Raw genomic sequence first — 9,914 nt, 5'->3', positions numbered from 1 at the left:
AAAACCCTAACACTTTGAGCGAAAGAAGAGAGACAAGAGAAGTACCTGCAGTGTAGATGTTATGTGACTTTAGAAAAGAAATTAGGTTGGAGACAGAAATTACTTATTTATAACTAATTTAGAAGTTAAAATAGTGTCTGCCTTTTGTGGTAGGCAGAACCAATAGCTCCTCAACAATATTCACATTCTAATCTCAGAAACTGTGAATATATTACGTTATATGGCAAAGGGGAGTTAAAGCTGCTGATAGAATTATGGTTGATCATCAACGGCTCTTAAAATAGGGAGATTTCCCTGGATTATCTGGGTAAGCCCAGTGTAACCACAGGGGTCCCTATAAATGGGAGAGGAAGGCAGAAGAGACTTTGGGAAAGAGATGTGATGATGAAAACAGTGCCAGGGAGATGAGATGTTGCTGGCTTTGAAGATGGAAGGAGGCTATGCTCCAAGGCACATGGCAGCCTCTAGAATCTGGAAAAAATGAGGAAACAGATTCCCTGTGAAGGCCTCCAGAAAGGAATGAAGCTCTGCCAACACCCTGAGCTTAATTTGGTGAGACTGGTGTTGAACTTCTGACTGTAAAACAGTAAGTGTGCATTGCTTAAATCACTAAGCTTGAGCTAACTCATTAACAGAAGCAATAAAATATCAAAGAGACCAGAAAAGGTCACAAAGGAAACATGGGGTATTGCAAATGCTCTCTTTTGTGACAGTTGATGGTTACACAGGTATACATCATTGTAAAAAATCAGTGACTTTTATGCCTATACGGTATTCTATGCATGTTAGCCTTCAATTAAAAAAAAATCATTCATCAAGCAGGAATGTTTTTTTCTAACTGACATTAATTTATGTTGCCAAAATTTGGGGAAAAGATCACTTTGTATTAATTTGGTTGGTCATTTTGCTAGTCGGCTGCATAGTAAGTTTGAAGATCTCTCCCACCTAGCAGTTGGATGAGACAGGGGCATATTCAGTGTGATATATATATATAAACTTATTAGCACTTATCAAAACACATAAAGCACACTTTCCATTGTTTGACACACGTGTAGTAAAAATGCAAAAGTGGAAAGAAAACATGCATTCAAGGTTGAACTCTGAAGAAGAAGAGAAGAAATGAGATGGAGGGAGGTAGTGAAGGGAATGAAGGGTAGGTAGTGAAAGGAATTTCAAGGGGATGTGGGATCTTTTCCTAAAAATACACTCTTAAAATTTTCTTTAAAATACATGAGGGAAACAGGTACACAGAAAGGTGGTCAGAGAGGATGGAGTAAGAGAGCTCTGGAAGAGAGAAGAGATGTTTTTCCCTGAAATAAGAAGTATTACATCTAAAGATACCTGTATGAGTGGTTCTCAACCAGAGGTGATTTAGAAATACCTGAAGACATTTAGTAAGGTCTGGAGACATATTTTTATTGTCAAAATCAGAGGTAGGTGTTATTCTCACCTTGCTGATAGAGGCAAGGGGTGCCGATAGACAGCCTACAGTGCAAAGCACAGCTGCACACAGAGAACAATTATCCAGCCCAAGATAATTCCACAGTCTAAAAAAACCTGCTCAAAATTTGTTCTAGTGATAATTGTCACTGATGAGGCAACTTCTGAAGGTAGATTCTGGCCTTTTTGTGTAAGGCTGATGTTTACGACTTACTTTTTGGAGTGGTGTTGCTGAAATGGACAGGATAAGAGGCACCAATGGTTGTGGAACAGAGACACTATTTGGAATAACTGCTTAAGGAAATGAACCCCAGAGTCAATAAGAGGTAAAGAGATGAAGTGACAGCATGGGCAGAGGGCCCAGCCAGCTTGGTCTAATCATCCGAGCCCCACTGATGGTGTTGAGTTGTGATTCATTAACCATACTAAAAGCACAACCAATGCTGAGGACTCAGCGCACATGACCAGAATCTGTGCTGCCTTTAAGTACTCTGTACAGTGAAGTTAGAAGTGTGAGCAGATGGGTAAGCAATGTTCGGGGCCATGACAATTTGTGTTCTAGTCCTAGTAGACCCAAGGCTTCCCTGGTGTCTCAGCAGTAAACAATCTACCTGCAATATGGGAGATGTGGGTTGGATCCCTGGGTCAGGAAGATCCCCTGAAGAATGAAGTGGCAACCCCCTCCAGTATTCTTGCCTGGGAAATCCTATTCACAGGGGAGCTTGGCCAGCTAGAGTCTATGGGGTTGCAAAATTCAGACACAACTAAACCAGCCAACCAACCTAGTAGACACAAGAAATCTGTTTCCCAGAATTTAATTTAATTGGCAATTTATAACTCAGTCTTTACTTTCAATACTTTAAAAGTTGAAAGTGGTGAACTGGGTGGTTTGATGGGTACTGCAAAGAGCTATCCACTTCCCTCCCACATCAGACATAAAGGAATCATTCTCCCAGATCTGCAGGACAGAAGACAGTCCTCAGCTGCCAGGATTTGGGAATCGCCTCAGCTTTAGAGAGTGTCCTCCCCAAAGGCTATACTTTCTTCCTGAAATGGCCTACAGCCAATGACTGATTAGGAGGAGAAAAGGTCTGGTTCTCGCGCTCCCACTCAAGGCAGACCTAAAGTCCATACTGTGGCTAGAGCATCCCACACTGTTGGCTGCGGTGTCCCATTGCTGAGTGATGGGCTGACTTTTCCCTGTTCTCAGTCCCAGTGCCACTGCCCTTTCTTCCCTTCCACAGTTGCAGACGCCAGGAGACTCTAACTAACCTTGTGCATGCTAGTCTCCATCTCAGAGTCTGCTTCCTGGGGAACGCAACCTGTAACAGATGACTTCAGGCTCTCTTCCGTTTATCAGATTTCATAATCTCATGCCTCTATCTCTGGGCTTAATGTAAAATCTCTCACAGCAAGTATATGTTAAAGTGTGTGTACATGTGTGTGTGTGTGTGTGTGTGTGTACATGCATAGATGACAATCCTCACAGATAACCTTTCTCATCCATACTGTCTTTTGAAGGTAATACAGCCATAATTCTAATTCAAATAAATGTGTGCTGTACTCTTTGGCAAAAGACCACCCATACTAACCAGCACCGCTGTGTGGCCACACTTCACCACCAGCAAATCAGTAGAGGGGTTTTTCACCTCCGTTAAGTAGTTTACTGCCCGTGCAAGGACAGCTGATACAATAGATCATTTATCTCTCCGTATTTTATAGAAATATGGTCTGCTGCAGTCCATGGTGTTGCAAAGAGTCAGGCACGACTGAGCGACTGAACTGAACTGATTTTACAGAAGGAAAACTGAGTCTCAAGTATCTCGAATGGCTGCTGATTTTGCACAGCAAATATTCACAGGAGTCGGGACTAGTACTCAGTTGTTTGGGTTTTAACTCCACAGTTCCCTCTACCACATGGTAGACAAATCAGTTCAAATTTAGGGAAATTCATAGATGATCGAATCATAGTTTTATTTTTCAGTTTGATTTCAAGAAGAACAACCATATCCTTTTTAAATGAGATTCTATTCCTCTTAATATGCCAGAAAATTTTTACTCAACCAAATAATTTGGAATTAGAAGGGACCATAGAGGGTATTTTGGAGAAGGAAATGGCAAACCACTCCAGTGTTCTTGCCTGGAGAATCCCAGGGACGGGAGAGCCTGATGGGCTGCCATCTATGGGGTCACACAGAGTAGGACACGACTGAAGCGACTTAGCAGCAGCAGCAGCGTAGAGGGTATTTAGTATAGAAAATGTATGTTAAGCTCGTTCTCACATGCCAACTACACTGTATTGGCAAGTGCCTGTTGGAACATCATATGGAGAAGGAGATGAATACCACATCTGGCTCAGTGCAAAGAAGTGTGAGATTGATTAGTGATGCCTGCCATGAGCACAGGGATCAGTCCTGGTGGCTTCGGTGCTATGGAGCTGTAGTCCTGGACTAACTGTAACATTCTATGAATAGGGGTACTTAACCTCAGACAAATCAAAAGAGAAGACATTTCAATAAGAGTGATGTATATAAATATTATATATATATATCCATACTAGTGGTATGGTCACGACTTGAGTCCAAGTCACCTGACTTTGAGAACAATGCCATCTCCTTGTTACCTGTGCTGTTCAATACAATGTCCACTAGCTACATATAGCCATTTAAAATTAACTAGCAATCTCATACATTTTTATTTTTTCAGCTGTACAGATTATATTCAATATGAGCCCGCACAGAGAAGATTTCTAGTATCAGAGAAAATTCCACTGGCCAGCACAGTGATACCAATGGGCCTCTGCAGTTATTCTTGCATTCATATATTCCCATGTCTTAGTGAATACTCAACAAAAATTAATTGAGGGTGATAATTGATGTTAAGAGAAATTTAAAAGTTCTTTAGCTTATGCACAGGCTGCATTAAAATTATACATCCCTTGGGACAATTTCTGTCCAAGGTTAACATTTTGCCTTTTGAAAGTACAGAGGGATAAAAGCTAGTTTTAAACTTCATGTATACCATATGCCTTGTAATGTGTTGTGTGTCTTCTGATATAAATTCATATTGTTAGCGTCTGAAGTGAAACCTCCATGGAACTTCTCCACAGTGTAAGGAAAATGTCAATCAGTGTGTTACTTAAGGTAAAATAACAATACATATTTACTGAATTAGTTTTTCCTTGTCGATTTCAATATTGATCACAATTATCTGTATAAGAAACATTTCTATGTAAAAGGACATTATAAGAATTTCTAAGTTCAAATCTGCAATGTAAAGCACATTATTCTTGGTCAAAGCTACCATTTACTGAGTAAGCACTGTTTAATTCCTGTTATATAATCTTCCCAATGATCCAGAGAGGTCATATTGTTTTTCTCTCACAGATTAAAAAAAAAAAAAATTAAGCATAATTTTTTTCCTAGGATACAAAAGTGGTAACTGTCATAGCATATGTCATGGAATATGATCTCAGGTTTGTGTTTCTGCCTTCAAGGCTTGTGGTAGGTGTCCTACGTGTATCCTCAGGCTATCTTCTCCAGTAGGATACACTATGGGACAGCTAGTCTAACCAAGACTTAGTCATAAGTAGTTCTGGAGAAAACTTCCTTTGAGAACCACTGCTGCAGATAATACTTATGTGGTTTGGGTGTGTTAGTACAATGGTAAGGGGCTCATCTTACAAAACATCCTGTAAATGTGTCTATTGTCACCAAATACGAGGCAATAGATTAATTGCATGATGAGAGAAGCACTCAGATCAATATGGAAGGAAAACTGAACTTGGTGTCCCAGAATCTGATTCAAACTCTGGTTATTTCCCTGGCTGGCCAGCACTGTTAAGTAAGTCATTTCTTTCCTAAGCCTTAGTTATCTTCATACAAGCAAGCCTGCATCATTGAGCTGTCTTGAGAGCTGACAGTCACTACTAAAGCACAAAATAGATTGTATGACATGCTGTTGGTGTTTAACTGGCAGGAGACACAGGTTTGATTCCTGGGTCAGGAAGATCCCCTGGAGAAGGAAATGGCAACCCACTCCAGTATTCTTGCCTGAGAAATCCCATGGACAGAGCAGCGCCGAGGGCTACAGTCCATAGGACTGCAAGAGAGTCAGACACGACTGACTTAGCAACTAAACAACAATGAAAACTTGTATGCTGGCCCGTGAGACAGATGCTCTTTCGTCCTTGCCCCAGCTTCAGAACTGATCTAACTCCCAATGCTACTGAGCTGTAGTTTTCTCATGTGCAGTATGGCAGTAATTCCTGTCCTACGCTGGAGAGTTTTGTGAGAACTAAATGAAAGGATGTACGTGAGACTTGTAAATTAGCAGAATTAAAGTGTGGCAAGAGTAACTCACTTTATAATGGCTTAATATTATCAGACCCTATGTTAATCACTTTATGAGTATTATCTTGTTAAATCATCCTAATGGTCCTATGGAATAGGCACTCCTATTATCTCTGACGTTTAGTTGAGAAAATGGAGTTAATACAGTTAGAAAGTAGTAAAGACAAAACTCAAAACCAGACAGAGCATAGCTTACTCTCTTAATCATGACACTCTACAGTCTCCGCGGCTGGAGAGGTGTGCATGAAGGTAAGTAGATCAAAGAAGCCTCGATTTTCTGCTGAACATTTTAAAGTATTCTCCAGAGACAATGGGTCGGGTTACTTGAATCCATGCTCAAACGTCCATACCAACCCCATCCCCCTCTCAGCGTACTGGAGCTTGATTTTCTCATCCATCATTTCCTTTTTAATAACACCCTCCCATTCATCTACCCTTCCTCCTTCACACCCCTTGGCATGTTGACAGTGGCTGGAGTTTCCCATTAAAGCAGTCATTCTTGTAGAAAAAGGAGCTGACATGATTAATGTCAGTCAGTGACTAAAGGCAGCATCATGCATCCCTGCGCTCAGGTAATTGGGAGAACGGCATGTCCCCAAAATATCTGAAACATTTTCTAAAAGTTTGCTGTGAAACTGAGAGATCAAATTCTACCACTGCAGCTTTTTGTTTTTGGTTTTTGTTTTTTTTCATGTATATGAATGTTTATAATCAGGGATGTTAAATGTTCAACATTTAACAATGTTAAAATCAATGGTGGTGTTTGAATTGTCCGGTCATTTAAGAAGCAGGAAAAAATCAGGTACAGAGAAAGAAAGGAACTTGACCAAGGTCACTCAGATATTTCAGTGCAACAGGCAGCATAAGAACGTGTTTCTCCTGACTTACATCATTGCCTCCCAGATTTTTGACTATAAATTTTATCCATCTGCCTCCGCTGACTTATTCTTCCATCTGCCTCTACTGGGACCAGTAATAAAGTTGAATTGACTTCCATAAGTGAGTTCTCCATTTTCCCCTAGAGTGAAGCTCCTTGGGTATCTAGTTGATAGAATTTTTAATAAGTATCTCTCCTTTCAAAAAGACCCACTTGTCTCCTTGCCCAACATCTTCCTGCTGGTCCCCTGTGAACAGACCATTCCAACTGATTCCACAGTCTCTCTGCCTCACTGCTCCACTGCATTTTTTTTTTTTTCTTTTCTTTTTAGCATTATCCTTCCAAAAGCATAAGGCAGCAACATGCCCTGAATTCAGAATGGAAAGTAGAAACTATCTGGACAAAATGACAAGGAGGGGGAAAAATAAAAGCACTTCTGCCATGCATGGCTTTTCAGAGACAACATGAAAAATCATCATTGCATTCCCTGGGAATAAAATTCACAAAGTTGACTGAGTTCTTTAGGGTCCTTCCCGTCTAATAAATTTAAAGTAGTCTCATTACATGAAATCAAACTTGAATATAAACAAACAGTTTCCAGAACTTCAGATTTACTCTGCTTGCATCTACACCTATGAGATTGTGTGCTTTCATGTTTTGCTAACAGGAGAAGAAAGAAAAGTTGGGGGCAGGAAGTGAAGGAGATGCAAGGAGCAGAAGGAAAGACAGACTCCACTTTAATAGATGAAAAGCCAAGGTAAAATAGAGAAGGCACATGTGCACTGTGCAGTCTTTCATCATTCAAAGATGGAAGGATTTTTCTCTTGTGTGACTACAAGAGATTGAACTAGGGTCAAGGTAGTTCAGCGGGACCTATCTTTCTGTTGTTGTTTGTTTTTATTTTTTTGGCTGCACTGCATGCAGGATCTTAGTTCCCTGACCAGGGATTAAACCTGGGCCCTTGGTGGTGAGAGTGTGGAGTCGTAATCACTGGGCTTCCAGGGAATTTCCGAGGGGGCCTATTTTAGGTTAATAAATCCATAACTTTTTTTTTTTTACCTTTCACACCTATCCAGGGCAGAAAGTGGATGTGCCAAGAGACGCTCTTTTACCAGATATATTCAGCGGGAACTTGGTGATTTCAAGAGCTGATTCTCAGTGCTATCCAGTGAGGTTTAATGCAATGGTTTATAAGTCTATTAGTCTTTGATTCCAAAATATTTATGATCCCCTAAGTCCATGATCCTCCAGAATCAACAACAATGGCTCTATGTGTTGGTATCCCACAGACTGTGTACCTAAACCAATTAAGATTTCACTGTGTTTTTTTTCCTCCAGCGCTGGACCAAGGAACAGCAGAGTGAATTTTCTTAGTAGCTGCCTAAACCATGTATGCATGGTTCTGATTTCATCCTTGAAAATAGAATGATGTAACAATGAGATAATCTTTAATAAAATGCTTAATAGGTACTCAATATATGATAATGCATTATCTATGAATTATGCCTGCAGTGCAGGAGACTTGGGTTCAATCCCTGGGTTGGGAAGATCCCCTGGAGAAGGAAATAACAACCCACTCCAGTATTCTTGCCTAGAGAACCCCATGGGCAGAGGAGCCTGGAGGGCTACAGTACATGGGGTCACAAGAGTCAGACATGACTGAAATGACTTAACATAAACACATCTATGGAAGTCTTTCAACTTTTTTGGTTACATTATCTCCAGGCATTTTATTCTTTTAGATACCATCATAAATAAAATTTCTTAATTTCTCTTTTGTATTGTTCATTCATGATGTTCATAAACACAAATGATTTTTGCATCTTGATTTTCTTGTACTCTTCAACTTTGCTGAATGTGTTTATATAGTTCTAGTAGCTTAATTATGAATTCTTGGAGATTTTTTCAAATATCAGATCATGTGATCTGTGACTAGAGATAGTTTTAGTTTTTTCCTTTCCAATCTGAATGCATTTGGTTTATTTATTTATTTCTTGCCTAATTGCTCTAAAACTTCTAGAGCAATGTTATATAGAAATTGTACAGTGGTTATCCTTATCTTGATTCCTGATCTTAGAGGGAATATTTTCAATCTTTCATCATTAAGTATGAGGTTTGCTGTGGTTTATAAAAAATACCTTTATCTTGTTGAGGAAGTCCTCTTATTTTCCTAGTTTTCAGAGTGTTTTTATCATGAGAAAATGTTAGAGTTTGTCAAATGCCTTTTCTGTATCAATTGAGATGATCGTTTTTTTCCTCTCTTTCTAAAAATATGATATATAACTTTGATTTATTTTCTTATATTGAACCACTTTTGCATTACTGAAATAAATCCCATTTTGGTCGTGGTGGATATTTTTGATAAACTGTTTGATTTTTTTCTAGCATTTTGTGAAGATTTTTATTTCTAAAATAATAAGGAATATTGGTCTGTACTTACCTTTCCTTGTGATATCTTTATCTAGCTTTGGTATCACAGTAAATGCTGCTACTATGAGCCAAGAAGTTTTCACTCCTGTTTTCTTTAATGCTTTAGGAAGAACTTGTGAAGGAATGGTATTAATTATTTAAATGTTTGATAGAATCCACCATTTAAGCCATTGGATTTTGGATTTTGGACCATTCTTTGTTTCAAAGTTTTGAATACTGATTCACTCTCTTAAGTGGTTATAAATCTGTTGAGATTTTCTATATCTTTTTAAAAGAACTTAGATTATTTGCATATTTCTAGAAAACTGTTCATTTAATTGAAGATATCTGATTTGATGGCATAAAATTATTTGTAGCATTGTCATATAATCCCCTTTATTTATGGTTTGTAATAATCTCCAACTTTCATCCTGATTTTGGTGATCTGCCTTTCTCTCTCTGTGTCTCTGTCAGGCTAAGTAAAAGTCTGTCCAATTTACTGATTGTTTTAAAGAACAAAATTTTGCTTTTACTGATTCTCTATTGTTTTTCTATCCTTTATCTTATTTATCTCTGCTTTAATATTATTATTTTTTTCCTTCTAATAACTTTAGGTTTAGTTTGCTTTTTCTTTTTCTTTTTGTTCCTCAAAGTGTAAATTTAGGTTATTGATTTTGAGATTATTTTTTCTCTTTTAAAATAAGTATATATAGGTATACATTTTGCTCTGAGCACTGCTGTTATTTAATTCTATAGGTTGGTAGCTCTTTATATATATATTTTTAATTTTTCTACATGGTTTTTCTAATTTTTCTTCATTTCTTTGTCTATGGTTT

At 38.5% G+C, this 9,914-nt stretch overlaps 1 long non-coding RNA gene across 1 annotated transcript; it reads left to right on the top strand.

Moving 5' to 3' along the window:
* The first annotated feature begins 6,001 nt into the window (after positions 1-6,001).
* LOC129651791 (uncharacterized) lies at positions 6,002-8,117 on the top strand. Its single transcript, XR_008714307.1, has 4 exons — positions 6,002-6,041; positions 7,337-7,426; positions 7,746-7,837; positions 8,008-8,117. It is a non-coding gene; the product is annotated as an uncharacterized LOC129651791 (long non-coding RNA).
* Positions 8,118-9,914: the final 1,797 nt, after the last annotated feature.

The sequence above is a fragment of the Bubalus kerabau genome, chromosome 4 (genome assembly GCF_029407905.1).
Source record: "Bubalus kerabau isolate K-KA32 ecotype Philippines breed swamp buffalo chromosome 4, PCC_UOA_SB_1v2, whole genome shotgun sequence".
Taxonomy (NCBI): domain Eukaryota; kingdom Metazoa; phylum Chordata; class Mammalia; order Artiodactyla; family Bovidae; genus Bubalus; species Bubalus kerabau.
The sequence above is the reverse complement of the archived record's forward strand: the minus strand, read 5'-3'. Positions and strand labels throughout refer to the sequence as shown.